This window comes from Ursus maritimus, unplaced genomic scaffold, assembly GCF_017311325.1.
Source record: "Ursus maritimus isolate PB19 unplaced genomic scaffold, ASM1731132v1 scaffold_5, whole genome shotgun sequence".
NCBI lineage: Eukaryota > Metazoa > Chordata > Mammalia > Carnivora > Ursidae > Ursus > Ursus maritimus.
In genome coordinates, this window is record NW_024426663.1 from 62,784,048 (window position 1) to 62,799,936 (window position 15,889).

Sequence of the window (15,889 nt, forward strand, 5' to 3'; positions counted from 1 at the left end):
TTTTTTTTGGAAAACAGATGATAGGGTGACAAGAAGAGAATCAGGAAGACCAGGCTGAAGTGAACTATAACAATTCAAGAGCCAGCCTATGGTGACTCAGACCAAAGGAGCAACATACAGTGGCTGAACTAAGGATGTGGAGAAAAGTCACCACACTTGAGATTGATTTTAGATACTCATACACACCAGAGGGTGACCACTCCAATTTGTTAAATGGTTTAGATGCTGGGACATGGAGGGACAATAACTCAGAGAATTAAGGATGACTTCAGAGTTTCTGGCTTAAGTACTCCAGAAGGGGAGATACAGGTCTGTAATTGAGATGTAAATCAAAGGACCTTATTAGGTTTGATGTATCTGTGAAATCTCCAAGTGGAGAAATCAAGCAGACAGTTGGAGTATGGAGCTTAGTACAGAGTTCTGAGCTGGAGACATATGTCTGGGAGCTGCCAACAAAAAGATAATCTTTCAATCCGCAGGGAAGAGTGATGTTATCCAGAAAGGGAGTATAGAGAAAGAGCAAAAGAGAGCCTAAAACCAAACCCAGAGGACCCTATCATTGAGAAACAGAGAAGGAATCAGCAAAGGAAGAGCCAGTGAAGTTAAAGGAAAAGTAGGAGCTAGTTGATTTTTTTAAAATAAGAATTAACTCTTTCTAGAAGTGGCTTAAAAAAAAAAAAAAAAAAAAAGACAGGAATAAGCTCTCATTCCGCTCACTCCGAAGAAGCTACTGCCCTAACCCACAGGGCTTGGGTTAAAAATTCACTGGTCCCTACGCAAGATGATCAAACACATGTGCTCATGCTTCTGTTAAATCCAGCAGCAAAAACCAAGCGAAAGAACACTCCTCTGCCTACATCAGTCAGGGTTCTCCAAAGTCCTAACAATGTGACTTTTGTTTTACAGCAAGTAAGAGAATTTTACATGTTCCATTTTTTTGAGTCAGGAGGAGAATTTCAGTTTCTTAACTAACTCTGCTTGCCCTATGTACTTTTTTAACAGTTGGCTTCCAGCTCGCCACTCACCCCGGCTCTTAATGAGCTGGTGCATATTCAGTTGTACACCTAGTTGTTAAAGGGTTAGTCACAGGGCGACTCTGCAGAGCCACTCACCATGGTGATGAGCCCCTACAGCACTTATCTCATGCAGTTCCAGCCCCGTGATGTGCTTCCAGTGGAACTGAATGAGACCACTGAGGCAGCTGCGCAGCTGCGATGTGGGGAAGTGCTCCTCACTGCCAGGTCTCACTGGTGACCTCACAATTCACAGAGACGTTGCCAACCTCCTACATACCCCGAGGGAGTGGATGCGAATTCAGTTTACCATGGAAACAAGGTTAGTGGAGCAAACTCGTCAAGGGCCATAGCACTGGTACTCAGAGACATGGAAAATGTGCTGCAACTTCTTTTCTGGATTCAACGAAAGGTCAAATAAATAAAATAATTAATTTACTCGACAACATTTACTGAGTACATACTATGTGTCAGCCGATGTGCCAGATGCAGCAAATACAGCAGTGCACCGAACGTGTTAAAAGAGCCAATCTTAAGTATCTTTGATAATACAGACAGTCGCCAATTACAACAGGGTTGACTTAACGAGAATACAACCGGACGATGGTGCAAAAGCAATGTGCGTTCAGTAGAAACTATAATTCAAATTCTGAATTTGGGGGCGTCTGGGTGACTTAAGTGCTGCCTTCAGTTCAGGTCATCATCTCAATGTCCTGGGATTGAGCCCTACGTCCTGGGATTGAGCCCTACGTCAGGGTCCCTGCTCAGTGGAGAGTCTGCTTCTCCCTCTCCCTCTGCCCCTATGCGCACTCGTGCTCTCTCTCTCACTCGCTCTGTCTCAAAAGAACACATAAAGTCTTTTTTAAAAATTCTGAATTGGATCTTTTCCTGGGCTGGCGACATGCATACAATCCTCTCTCTTGAGTCTGGGCAGGGAAGAGCCACAACGGCCAGCCAGCCACGTGATCCCAAGACTAAGCAATTGACGGACCTACTACAACCATTCAGTACGCACGGAAGCATTGTGTTTTTCACTTTCACTGCAGTGTTCAAGAAATCACAGAAGACAGACCACAGTATATTATAAAGTACACTTCGTATTAGATGATTTTGCCCAACTGTAGGCTAAGGTAAGTGTTCTGAACACATTTAAGGTAAGCTAGGCTAAGGGATGGTGTTCAGTAGTTTAGGTGCATTGAATACATTTTTACTTACGATGTTTTCAATTTATGATGGGTTTATCAGGATGCAACCCCACTGTAAGTCAAGGAAGATCTGGAAATAAGGAGTTTCCTTACTGCAGATTTTAAGTCTTCTTTCTCATTTGCATGCACATCAGCAAAATGTGTTACTACTTTTCCATTTAGGACCCTTGGATAATTCAGATATTCTCCCATACCCCCATTTTGAATGGCATTAGGTAATGTCCAAGAAATTATATTGGTGTTTTACCCCCTTACAGGGAAAAATAAATCTTGTGCCAACAAAGTTCGTCCCCATGTCCTTTTTCTTAACTTCATAATCCCCAAATACCAATCTGACTAGACAGTACTGAAAGAACGCAATTGAGCGTCTTTCCTCTTCACCTTTCCTGCTCTCTCTTTTGTCCCATCACTGAGTACATAGGCTCAAAAAACTACTGTAACATCAGGCTGACTTAAGAGGTCATATACCTAAAGGGCTGAAAAAATCTGGTAAAAACTAGGAACCCCAAAGCACTCTGCACATACCAGACCACATCAGGAATATTACACCCATGCATCACGTTGTAAAACAGACATTTATAAACAAGAGCGTATCCAAACCAGAAATCAGGGGTCACTTTGTTCCAAATTTCACCCAGAGAAGAAATCATTCATCAACACCTTTGATAAATATTTAATATTCTGCTTACGCATTTCAATCACTAATAGGGCAGTCACTGCTCTGAAGCAATCCAGGCCTCTAATGGACAGCAGTAAGTCTCAGAAATATTTCTTAAAAAGGCCCAGAAGGCTTCTTCACCACCACGTTAAATCATGAGTCCTGACTGTACATCCTAAGCACCTTTCTACACTTCAAATATATGACAAATACCCTCTTGGCCTCTCTGTATGTGGCCAATTACCATCCCTGATATGAAATCTGTCTTCATTCTTTTCATTTTACTTGAATGCTCTCTAGTTTATCAAAGTCATTCTTACGTTTGATTTTCTTAGATTTTTAAGGTATGGAAGTGAATGTTCAATAAAAAATGTCTAGAATTAGGATGAGTTGAAATAACAGACTATAACAAAAGTAGCACATTAGGAACCTGGTACAGACTGGTATAAGACAAGAGAGAAAGTGCTTTTATTTAAAATTATTCACCCTTCTTTCTTAGGAAATATTTCAAACCTTCAGAAATATACAAGACAAAAGACTGTCCAGGAATCCATTCCTAGTATTTAAGAAACGTTAACATTTACGCACTGTAGATAATTTTTTAAAAATATAACAATTTCTCGATTCAGTTGAAATGGACCAGCACACCTTCCCAAAACCAACTCCCTTCTCTTATTGCTAAGAGGTAACTACTACACTGAAGATGTGTGTATCATTTGCTCTCATGTTTTAAATTTTCACTACATATGTACTGTCCTTACAAGTACTACAACGAGCAAACTTGGACCTATCTAAAAAGGTTCACTCCAGTGGCTGTACTGAGGATAGACACAGACGGGGTAAAGGTCACATGATGACAGGTTATTGACAGCTCAAGTAGAAGGTAGAGCTTGCAATGTTTGAATGCGCACTCCAAAGGAAAGAAAAGAATTCAGGACCACACTACGATTTTTGGCCCCAGCCAAATGACCATCAGCAGAATGAAGAATAATGTGGGGAGAGGAGAATTTGGGGTTGGAGTGGGAGAGACGATCATTCAGTTTGAAACATGTTATAAGTTTGATAGACCTGCTAGACCTCATGTTGAAAAGTCAAATACATACCTGGACATACAAACTTGGAGATCAACAGAGAGGTCTAAACTAGAACTACATATTTTGGAATCACTGTTGTATAGTTGGCATTTAAGCTATGAGACTGGGTAAGATCCCCAAATAAGTGTGCACAGGGCAGAAAAGAAGGCCCGTGACTGAGCAGTAGGTCACACTGTTAGGAAGGTATAGAGAAGAAGAATGGTCAATGAAGCAGCCTGAGAGAGAGCAGTCAGGGAGCTGTAGGGTCCTGGATACCAAGCAATAAAGATACGTGTCAAGAAGGAGGGACAGCACGACCAGCTATTCCCAATGCTGATGTGGGTACAGTAAGAGAAAATGTTATCAGTAGCCCCAAGTGAATACTTGTCTCTGTTAGGTCCACATAACCCCATCTTTTGCAATTAACTATTCTGAAATATGGACATTTATTTGTTTATAATTCAAATGAAAAGTTAGAACAACTACCATTCAATTCCTTACTTCATTAATGCTACATGCAATATCCATTTCAATGGAAGATGGGGAAAATTTACTCTGTAAATTCTCTTAGTAATCTAGGATGTAATGACACATCTGCATCAGATCACATGGGTTTATGTGAAGGGTCGGGGAGTTTCTTGTCTTGATACCTAACTAGACTTCAATGCCACATGCCAGTACTTATCCCATCTTTCACAAGCTTGAAATTAATTAATTTTTATTTGGTAGAATTTGAGCACATTGTGTACCTTTCATACAATACTACGAATTTATTCTTACCTTGTAAAGTACTTAGCACAGTCCTTAGCAGGCTACCCAAGGGCATTCTCTTCTCATTTCTGCTTCCTACACATTCTTCTGAAATTTGTGAAGGCTGGGTAGGAAATTGAAGGTTACAGGAAAACAAGGAAATCAACCCAACATCTCTGTGGGTGTGCATTTCATAGTTACTTTGATCACTTGGCCATGAGAAGTCACTATGTCATTTATTTGTACTTGAATGGGGAAGTGTCAGAGTCCTTTTGGAAATCAAATCCTAGAGGCCACTTCAGCACTAAAAATTTGAGAGGAATTTTGGTGGCAGAATGTTAGTGAGAAAACTTCATTTAACTGCTCATTCGACCAACAGACATTTCCTGGAATGCAAGGGCTAGTTAGGTTTATATGTTTTCTTTCAGACCTACTTAAACAAACTGATGTACAAATTGCACATGGGTATACCACTACTTATTAACCTAATTTACTATTCCTCTTTCATTTAATTAACTAAAAATTCTAATAGGTAGCATTTCTAAAAGTCTAGAAGATTATTTCATGCGCTGACCAAAATATTTTCCATAACTTCTAAGTAACTTGCTGCATGCTTAAAGGTGAAGACACAGAGACACTGAGAGGGTAAGTAAATTGTCTAAGGTTACACACTACGATTATAATAGGAGAGCTTGGACTCACACAAGGGCTCCTAAGTCCACGCTCTTAATTTAAAGGAGCCAAGGAGCTCTACAAGTGAGCTTGTTACCTCTGGCATTCCATTTGCAATTAGTAATGACTGAAGTTTTTTTTCCCCTGTAAACTTAGAACTAAACTTTAAAAAAATATATATTCAGTTTTAGCTGCATATAGAAGGAGCTTTTCCTCAATGGAGTTTTTTGGTGTTTGGGGTATGTTTATAGGTTGTAGCACATGAAATTGCTTTTTATTGTACGTCAAACATTCATATATTGACAATTTCATACAATTCAACGTATCCAGAACAAACCTTAAGCATAGAGGATAAGGCAGAGTATGTGGCCACGGAAAGACCAAATTCAGTACTTCATCACGTGGGGCCAGTGTCAGCATAAGCAAGTCATATAACATCCTTGGTTCTTGTTTTTGTCATTGTTAGAGTAAAAAATACCAAGGTCTGTTGATCCCGGCTCCTGAGAAACTAACAGTTTAACCTGTAAAAAAATTCTCATCAACAGCAATGTTCAAAACAAACACTATGCACCATTCCAAATAAGAGGGCCAAAGCCCTCATCGCAAAAGGCGGATGCTTCCAAAGCATCCACATAACTCAGAATATGCTTCCTAGAAAATATGAAAACAGGCAATCTCGGGAACTTACAACTGAGCTGTGCATGCATCCAGGAAACTAAGAGCCAATGGTCCTGAAAAGATTCTCATAAAAGATAAAAATGGAAGATCTGAGATCACTGAATTAAAAAAGGAAAGGTTAAGGGCCTTGCAGTTCTGTTTGAAAACTGAAGCTGCCATAGGCCAGGAGGTTTTGAAATGGGCTTCTTCACAGAGACTTCCCTGAGCATCCCACCACAGGCTACACCGACGGTATCACCGTGGTTACCAAAAGGGCCTTAGAGACGACTAACACGTTCCAAATCACAGACAGATGAATACAGGAAAGAGAATTCAAGAGGCACTGTTTCCTCTCACCTGCCACATCACCTTTCTTTTTCTTTTGGTAATGAGCCTGAAGATGAGAAGACCCACCAACTGTTTTAATTGAGTGTATAAATCACGCTTTGCATTTCATAATGGGCACTGGCTACATGCTAGCCCGAATGCGATAATGATGTCAGAATTACTACCTACTGATTCGGGTAGTACACCAAAGCTATGAAAGTAAGCTAAATAGACCCAATTGTGACACTACAAGTCTGATCTTCATAGACTACTGAGGCTCCGTAACATTTTAAAATGTATTCTAGACTCTGGATTAATTTCCTTAAACACCACTCATTCGTTTCAAGAACACTCATGCCAAACTTGGTTCACTTTTCAGCCTTAGGAGCTGGGCTGATGCTTGGCAGATAAAAATGGGTGTAAGTGTCTGTGTCAAGCTTAGCCAGGACAAAGGCAACATTAAGAGTGAAATTAAAGCAACCCTTTCCTATCTTATGAATAACAGCTTCCTGTCCATTAAATGAAATGATATATGTGAAAGCACTTTATACAACCATAAATCTCTGCAGAAAGCGAACTATTCCTGTGTTCTACCTTACAAACTCCTAAGTACTTTATCTCTAGGTAACTAAGATTTTCAATTCAACATAAAAGCCTGGTATGCTTCCTGTGCTATGACTGTTAATAGGATCTCTAGCAGAAAGTAAATAAAACCAGAGGCCTAAAAGTCACACCACCCACACAATACAGAGTTACAGCATTGCCTCATGCTTTCTTTGGGTCTTGCAATTTATCTGGGACTTATTATTTATTCAACTTATCCAACATGTAGACTTCAAATCCATATATGGGTATGAATCCCTTCAGGTTTGATTCAACAACTACCCGAAGAATACATACGAATTACAGTTCTCACTAACTCAAGGTACACCAGAATAAATTGCTTTAAAGAGTTCAAGACAAAATATTTTATTGAATTACACTCTTAATTAGTAAGAACACAGACCACTCCCGTAAACCGAAAGTAAATTATTTCAACAAACTGCGATTATTCCAAACTGAGAAAGTTCATCTAGAAAATGTTATGCTATTTGGATTTCAGTACAGATGCCAAAAGAAAGGATAAATGTATTTATTATTTTACATATACAAAAAGAAGAAACACACAAAACTTTAAAATTCAGTTCCTTTAATTAGTATATATGCTAATTATATATTTTTTATATATATTATGGTCCATGAATAGGAATCTGACCATTTAGAACTGAATCAAGACACTATGCAGGATGGTGAACTGGATCTGCCCTATGTTATTATAAACAATATATATAGTTTATAATATATACACACACACATACATATATACATATTATATATATATATACACACTATATATATACGCACAGACTCGCACAAATATACTTACTATAAGACACATTTCTATTAAATTTAAAAACAAATCTCAAAGACCATAAAATAGAAACACTTAATATTGACTTATACTACAGAGTGAGGTTTTTTTGTTTTTGGTTTTTGTCGGGGAAGGGGCAGAGGGAGAGAGAGAAGCTCAAGCACGCTCCACAACCAGCACGGAACCTGACATGGGGCTTGAACTCACAACCCTGAGACCTTGACCTGAGCTGAAATCAAGAGTCAGACGCTTAGCCAACTGAGCCACCCAAGGGCCCCCTACAGAGTAAGTTTTTAAGCAACTTTATTTATAGAACTTTAAAATGGTAAGAGTTGAACTTTATGGTTGAAAAGCACTGTTATATATATAATCAATAACATCATATGTTGAAAAATTACCATCTTGCTTTTTAAGCCCTGACTCAAATTTTTCTCTGCATCTTGACAGTGCCCAACTATGCCTTTGAAGAGAAGAAAATAACCGTGAAACTCTTCAGGAATTAAAATAAATGCCCAGGTTGTATAGACATCTAAGAAAGAAGTTTAAGTTGCCTCAACTTTACTGTTTGATTAGTAATAATTATATTGGAAAGAGTATCTCATTTAGGTTTCAATAGTATGTGGACCTACAGAGGGGAGCAGGAGAATGTTAGAAGCAAAGGAGAAAAGAATTGATGTGTCCTCCCTCCCTGCCTCCCTCCCTCTCTCCCTCTCTCTCTCAATCTTTCTCTCTCTCTCACACACACACAAGTGCGCGTGCACACTCATTTACTGTAAATTGGCATCACAACTTTTGACCTTTCTAAACTGACTTTTTAGTTTTACTAGCTATTTTATAGGTTTCTTAGGATTTTTCATGTATATAATCATGTTGTCTCTTACTGATCTATCTACATGTCTTTAATTTTTAAATAAGACCTCTGGTGGCAACATTGAATAGAAGTGGTTAAAATGGATATCCTCATCTTATTACCGATAATACACACACAGTCTTCTGATTTAAAAATGACGTCAACCAGGGATTTTGCTTTTGTTTTTTGTAGATGTGCATGGACAGGTTTTGGTATGTACAATCTCTTAGTTTGCTGAACATTTTTATCAGAAATTAATATTAAATTTATACATTATATAATGTATAATTTATACATTATTGTATAGTTTTTCTCTTTGTTTCATACAGTAAATGACACTGATAGACATTTCTAAGGTTAAGCCATCCTTGTATTCTTGGGCTAAACTCTTTCTGGTCATGATATATTACTCTTTTTACCTATTGCTGAATTTGATCTGTTAATATTTGGTAAGTATTTTAGTGTATATGTGTCTATGATTAGACTACAGGGGTTTTTTTGTCTTTTTTTTTTTTTTTTTTTGCTGGCAGTATCTTTATCTGGTTTTTGTTTGTTTGTTTGAGGGAGAGAGAGAGATTGGGGAGGGAGTAGCAGAGGGAGAGGGAGAGAGAGAATCCCAAGTAGGCTCCACTCCCAGCACAGAGCCTGCCTGATGTGGGGCTCAATGCCATAACCCCGAGATCATGACCTGAGCCAAAATCAAGAGTCAGACACCCAAGTGACTGAGCCACCCAGGCCCCCCTCTTTATCTGTTTTTGATAGCAGGATAATGCTGTCCCCATAAAAGTATTGGGAACTGTTCCGTCTCTTCAAATGACTTCAAAGAATCTGTGGTATTTCATCTATAGATGATTAACAAAATTCACTAATGAAGGCATTTGGGCCTGGAATTTTCTTTAAAGAAAAAATTTTAACTACAAATTCAATTATACTATATTTAGGGCTCTACAGATGTTCCACATTATTTTTGTCAGTTTCTTAATATGTATTTTTCAAGGATTTATCCCTTTCACCTAGTGGTAAAGTGGTAAACTTTCTTGACATAAAGTGGTTCATAAAATTTCCTTATTATAATTTTAATTCTAAAGAAACTGTTGTGATGTCTCCCTTTTATTCCTAATGATAATCCGCATTTTCTTCTTATTTGATCTATCTAGCTAGAGATATAGCATTTTATTGTACTTTCCAGAAATTTTATTTTTCTCCACTTTTTCTGCTTTAATGATTTCTATTCTTACATATATTATCTCCTTCTACACATTTTGGATTTAATTTGCTCTTCTTTTCCTAATTTAAGATGGAACTATCTTATTTCCTGACGTTAAGTATTTAATGATATAGTTTTCCCATAAGTATTACTCAGCTGCCTCCGATATATTTTGAGATAGTGTTCTTATTTTCATTCATTTCAAAAAATTTTAAGTTCCCCAGTGAGTTCTTCTTTTCTCTATGTACTATTTGGTAGTGTATTGTTTCACTTACAAATTTATACTAATTTTCAGGCATTATTTTGTTGCTGATTTCCATGAATTCCACTGTTTCCAGAGAACACATTAATACGTTTTCAGTTACTTAAAATGTGTTGAGAAGAGTTTAACAGCCCCAACACATATGATCTAGCTTGATGACTGTTCTATGTGTATTAAATACAAAATTTTCTGAAAGTGCCAGTTAAATCAAGTGAGTTGGTGGTATTGTTCAGTCTTTCCATTTTTAAAAACAAATTTTTCTACGGGCACCTGGGTGGAGCATTCTGCTGAGTGTCTGACTCTTGGTTTTGGCTTAGGTCGTGACCTTGGGGTCATGGGATTGAGCCCAGTGAGGGGCTCTGTGCTCAGCACGGAGTCTGCTTGGGATTCTCTCTCCCTGTCCCTCTGCCCTGCCCCCATGCTCTGTCATAGATGTTCAAAATTTTTGTTCTACTAATTACCAAAATGTAAGTAAAGATGAGAAGAAAAAATAACAGTCTGACAATACCAGGAGTTTGTTGGTATGGTTGTGGGAAAACACGCAGCTGGCAAAAGGAAAGAGTATTATAATCACCATGAAGAACAATTTAATAATATATAACATGAAGATGTATATGTCCATAAGCCAACATATTACCGATAGGTATATACCTAAGAGAAACTCTTGCACAAGGGCACCCAAAACTCACGTAAAGATGATCATTATTATATTGCTTGTAACTTCAAAATATAAAAACTAAAGGGGAGGGTGAGGTGAGTGAACGTTAATCAGTAGGGGAATGGAAAAATAAACTCTACTGTATACAAACAAATATTGCAGTTTAAAGGGTGGACCAGACATGCTCACTTCTGCAGCACATACACTGAAATTGGAATGATACCGAGAAGACTGGCAAGGTCCCTGCACAAGGATAACAAGCAAATTCATGACGCAGTCCATATTTTTAAAAAATTACATTAAAAAACTCAAAAATGCAATATGAATTTTTAAAAGCCAAGTTCTAGAAAGATGTGTGCAGTATGATTCCATTTGTGCAAATTTTTAAAATACAAAACAATGCTGTATAGATTTTTATGGATGCATACCTATTTAATACGATTATTAAAGTATGGATGGAAAATATGTATACAAATTTGAGAAGAGTGGTTACATCTGGGAATTCAGAAAATAAAATGGCTCAACATCATGTGCAAAATTTCAAAATAAAAATCTTAAGCAAAAAATGGTAAAATGTTAACACTCAGGAAACCTAGGTGTAGTTGTATTTAATCTCTGTGCTTTTCTGTACACTTAAGTAGCTTCATAATTGGAGATTAGGTGTAGCTTTTAATGACTGAAAGATTAATAGAAAAATGGGCAATGATTATCTGCATGCAATCCACAGAAGAAAGGTAAGTTATGGAAAGAAACATTAAAAATTCATAAAATATGTTTTAATACAAAGAAATATTAGCATTCACTCTGGATGAAGATACGAAGAAAAGAGCACTCTTAGGCACTCTTAGGTACAATAGGGGAGACTGTAGACAGGTCTAGTATTTCTGGAAGGTGATTTAACAGAATATATCAAAATTTCAATATTGCAAGCCCTGTGTTGCCTCCCCCCATCAAAGAGAACATTTCCAGGAATATCTCTGGTAATTATACTCATATAGATGTGCAAAGATCTATGTAACTGATTGTCATATTGTGAAATTATTGTTATTTGTGTTAGTGTAAAAATGGCACCAACCTAAAGCCTGGCAACATGGGCAGCTTTCTTAATGGCCCCTACCAGGCAGAACTGTAGCAAGAGCCCCTCATGATGTAGTCCATGCAAAGATCATCCCTGAGAACTTGGCTGTGAATATGTCCAGCTTCCTGGAGCAGACTTAACACCATGTACCATACCAGGCTCTTCTCTTTAACAGTGATTCTCAGTGGGTATATCTGTATCCCCCACTCCAAGGAGGGGGTGCAGAATCTGGCAATGTCTAGACACATTTTTGGTTGTCTTGATGGGGCATCTAATGGGTAGAGGCCAAAGATTCTATTAAACATTCTACAATGCACAAAACAGCTGCCCACAACAATTATCCTACCCAAAATGTCATTAGTGGTGAGGATGAGAAACCTGTTCTGGGAATAATTTATTTGCATTATTTCTCTAATCTCAACTACAATCATATGAAATAGGAAATATTTTTCCTTGTTTTAAATATGAAGCAGAACGTCAGAGAGATGAAATATCTTATTCAAAGTAACAGAGATAATAGATGGCAAAGTGGCTTGCTCTTAACTAAGAAGTTATATTAGCATTTTAAACAAATTATTGTGCTCTCATATTACGGAATATTATATAGTTATTTAAAAAATTTACATAAATGGCATAAAATGATCCTGAAGCTACAAACTTGTAAAAGATATTTGTAATGTATATAGCTAATAAAATATTAGTATCCCAAGTGAATAAAAATCTCTTACCATTCACTGAACAAAAAAGTTACAGAAGACATAATTATAATTATAATCCCATTTATATTATATAAGCAAAATTAAGTGCATGAAAATACATAAATGTCATGTACCTATGGTCCTACCTACACACCCAAAGAAAATCCTAAGAATGGAATTTTCCTTAAAGGATAATGCTTTCATAGAAATTCATTTAGAAAATCTCAACTTAAAAATAATGGATGAAAATCTGCCATGGTACACAGCAAATGGTGATGGTGTGATTTCTGGAAATGCAAATAAAAGGCCGGTGATCAGTGGGAGAGGATGGTGTAGACAGTAAAGGACAGTTACAGCAATGTCATGGAGCACCACCAGTAACAGTTCTTCATTCTCATGAGTTCTGTTGCAATGTAAACAAATGTTTAGAGCAGCACTTACCTGAAATCTTGCAAATTTATGTCTAATATGATGGAAAGTTGGTGTTTTTTTTGGATCATTGTGTTCTTTGGGAATTAAGAAACCTGGTAGTTCTCTTAATTTGGAGAAATAAAGGGAACAAAATACCCCACATGAAGTATCTTCTGTTCCATATACATGGAACAGAAAAATGAAAAAGGTGAGGGAATAATTCACCTTGACACCTAAAAGGGCGTCTGGATGACTGAAGGCCCTTAAATTGATAGAATTTATGAGGTGAGCCATTTTTGCCTGGGGAGAGTTCTTAACTACAAGTTCAATTTCTCATTAGAGATAGTGCTGTTTGGGGGACGTCTGGTTGGCTCAGTCGGTTTAAGGGTCTGACTCTTGATTCCAGCTCAGATCTCGATGGCAGATTGAACACTGCCTCAGGCTCTGAGCTTGGCAGGGAGTCTGCTTGAAATTCTTTCCCTCTGCCCCTCCCCTATTGACCCGTGTGTGCGCGCGCATGCGCGCGTGCTCTCGCTCTCGAATAAATAAATAAATCTTTAAAAAAGAAAGAAAGAATGTTCTTCAGATTTACTAATTTTTCTTCAGGGAGCTTTGGTGTTTTATGACATTCTTTGTCCATTTCCTCTAAGTCCCTGAATTTATTGTCACAAAGTTGTTCATTATAGTCCCTTTCATGCCTGTTGTATTTGTAATGATGTCCTCACTCTATTTATACTGAGCATTTGTGTTTTATCTTTTTTTCTTGAAAAATAGTTTATCGATTATTTTTATTTTTAATGCACCAACTTTTGATTTAACTAATTTTCCATATTACTATTCTATTCTCTTTTTCAAGGTCTTATTTTTATTTATCCTTTATGCTTAATTTAGGTTTCATTTGCTCTTCTTGTTCTAATTTCTTCATGTGTATACTGAGATCATTGATTTGAGATCTTTTTCTTTTTTCTATGCGTGTGATGCAAATATTTTCCTCTATGCACCAATTTAGTTCCAGTCCACACAGTACGTTTGTATTTCATTTTCGTTCACTTCCCAATATTTTCTAATTTCCTTTCTGATTTCTTCCCTGACCCCTATGTTATCTAGAAGTGTATTATTTCATTTCTAAATATTTGAGGATATCCCAAATACTTTTCTCTTACTGATTTCTATTTGTAATTTTGTTGGATTGAGAAGACTTACTTTGTATTATTTCACTCCCCTTAACTTCATGGAGACTTACTTTATGGCCCAGAATAAGGTATTACGTTGGAATATATCCCCTGAGTACTAGAAAAATAATGTGTGCTCTGGGGTGATACAAATGTCAGACCAGTTATCAGACAAACACACCAGAAGAACCCTCTGCACATCAGAAGATCTCTCCTAATGCACAGCTGCGTCCTCTTTAGTCCCTCAGCAAATCCTAGGTTCTGAGCTCAGCTTCTCTCAAATCCCAATCATGTCTCTTTAATTCAGTAAGAATGCCAGGCTCTATTTTTGTCCCCTTTCAGCGCTGCAGCCTCACTCAGGCTGTAAACTGGGACATATGCACAGATTCTTCATTGGTATCTTTTCTCTCAGGAATGACTGCCACGTGCTACCTTTTGTCTAATGCCTGAAAACCTGTTAATTCACGTAGTTTGCCTGATATTCTAGCTCCTCTTTCATCATGGCTGGAAGTCAAAGTTCCAGGAGTTCCAAGAAAACTGTTTTATTCTACTTGGACACTTTTTAAACCAAATATTCTATGAAAATGACATGCTATTAAACAGAAAACAATGGCACTGATGACACTCAAGTTAGAATAGCCTGGAGTTCACCCTCTACTCTTAACCCTCCCCCTTCATTCTCCTTCACTCCAAAAGCTGAAACATGGCAGCTTCTGAAACGACACTTCAGAACTTTATAGCTCTGCAGAACTCAGTCTTCAAACCACCACCATGAAGGGTATTAACTTTCAAACCAGGCAGACCTGGATTTGATTCCAAGCTTGCTTCCTTGGAGACCTCAAGCAAATTCCTCAATTTCCTGATCAACAAAATGGGTGTTAACAACACCTTCCTCACAGGATTACTATAAAAACTACTCAGGTAACTGTTAAAAACCACCAGGTACAGTGCCCCAAAATGAACTGATTCATAAATTATCACTCTGTCTGTAGCTGTTGTCATAGTCACTGCTGACTGTCATAAGAGAGATACAGCATTCTATGTATTGCAAAGAACAAAACCAAGATTAATTCCAAGATGCCAGGATTTTCCAACAGCATTTTCCACCAATGAAACTGGCAAGTGACATTAATAAATTCTTTGCTTTCAGAAGTGTTTATGGTATTGGACTCTGTCAGGCATATTTTAAAGAAAATCTCTCTCTTCTGTGTACTAATTTCTTGCTTTAAATTTTTGAGAATCCTAATACAAGACAGCAACTAGAAGGAGTAAGAAAAGATAGGTTATATCAAAAATCAGTAATTTCTGGGAGCCTGGGTGGCTCAGTCAGTTCAGCTTCTGACTCCTGATTTCAGCTCAGGTCATGATCTCAGGGTCATGAAATCAAGCCCTGCATCAGGCTCTGCAATGAGTGGGGAGCCTGCTCAAGTTCCTTTCTCTTCCTCCCCCTTCACCCCTCCCCCATCAAAATTATTTTTCTGCCTCTCAAAAAAATTAGTAATTTCTATTATGTAAAAATCTATTCTTATATCCTCTACATGTCAATTTCCACCCTATACCTAGGATCAAAGAATTAAAATGTGAATGTTATACATCTCTGATAAATAAAACTAAAGCAACAAAATATTTTCACCACATACACAAATACACATGCTCACATATGCACACACACACACAGGTGTGACTCTGCATTTCACCTCCTAGCCTGATATGGGTGATTTACTCAATATCCAAGAGCTTCAGCATCTTATCTATAAAATTGAGTGAGAGCATGTATCTTAGTGGGT

General features: G+C 37.5%; 1 protein-coding gene and 1 non-coding gene across 2 annotated transcripts in view; one reads left to right on the forward strand and one right to left on the reverse strand.

The window, feature by feature from the left end:
• Window positions 1-15,889, reverse strand: part of ADAMTS19 (ADAM metallopeptidase with thrombospondin type 1 motif 19) — a 222,990-nt gene that overhangs the window by 190,945 nt on the left and 16,156 nt on the right. The gene's annotated exons all lie outside the window — the stretch shown is intronic.
• On the forward strand, window positions 10,925-11,031 carry LOC121100892. Its single transcript, XR_005832674.1, has one exon. It is a non-coding gene; the product is annotated as a U6 spliceosomal RNA (small nuclear RNA).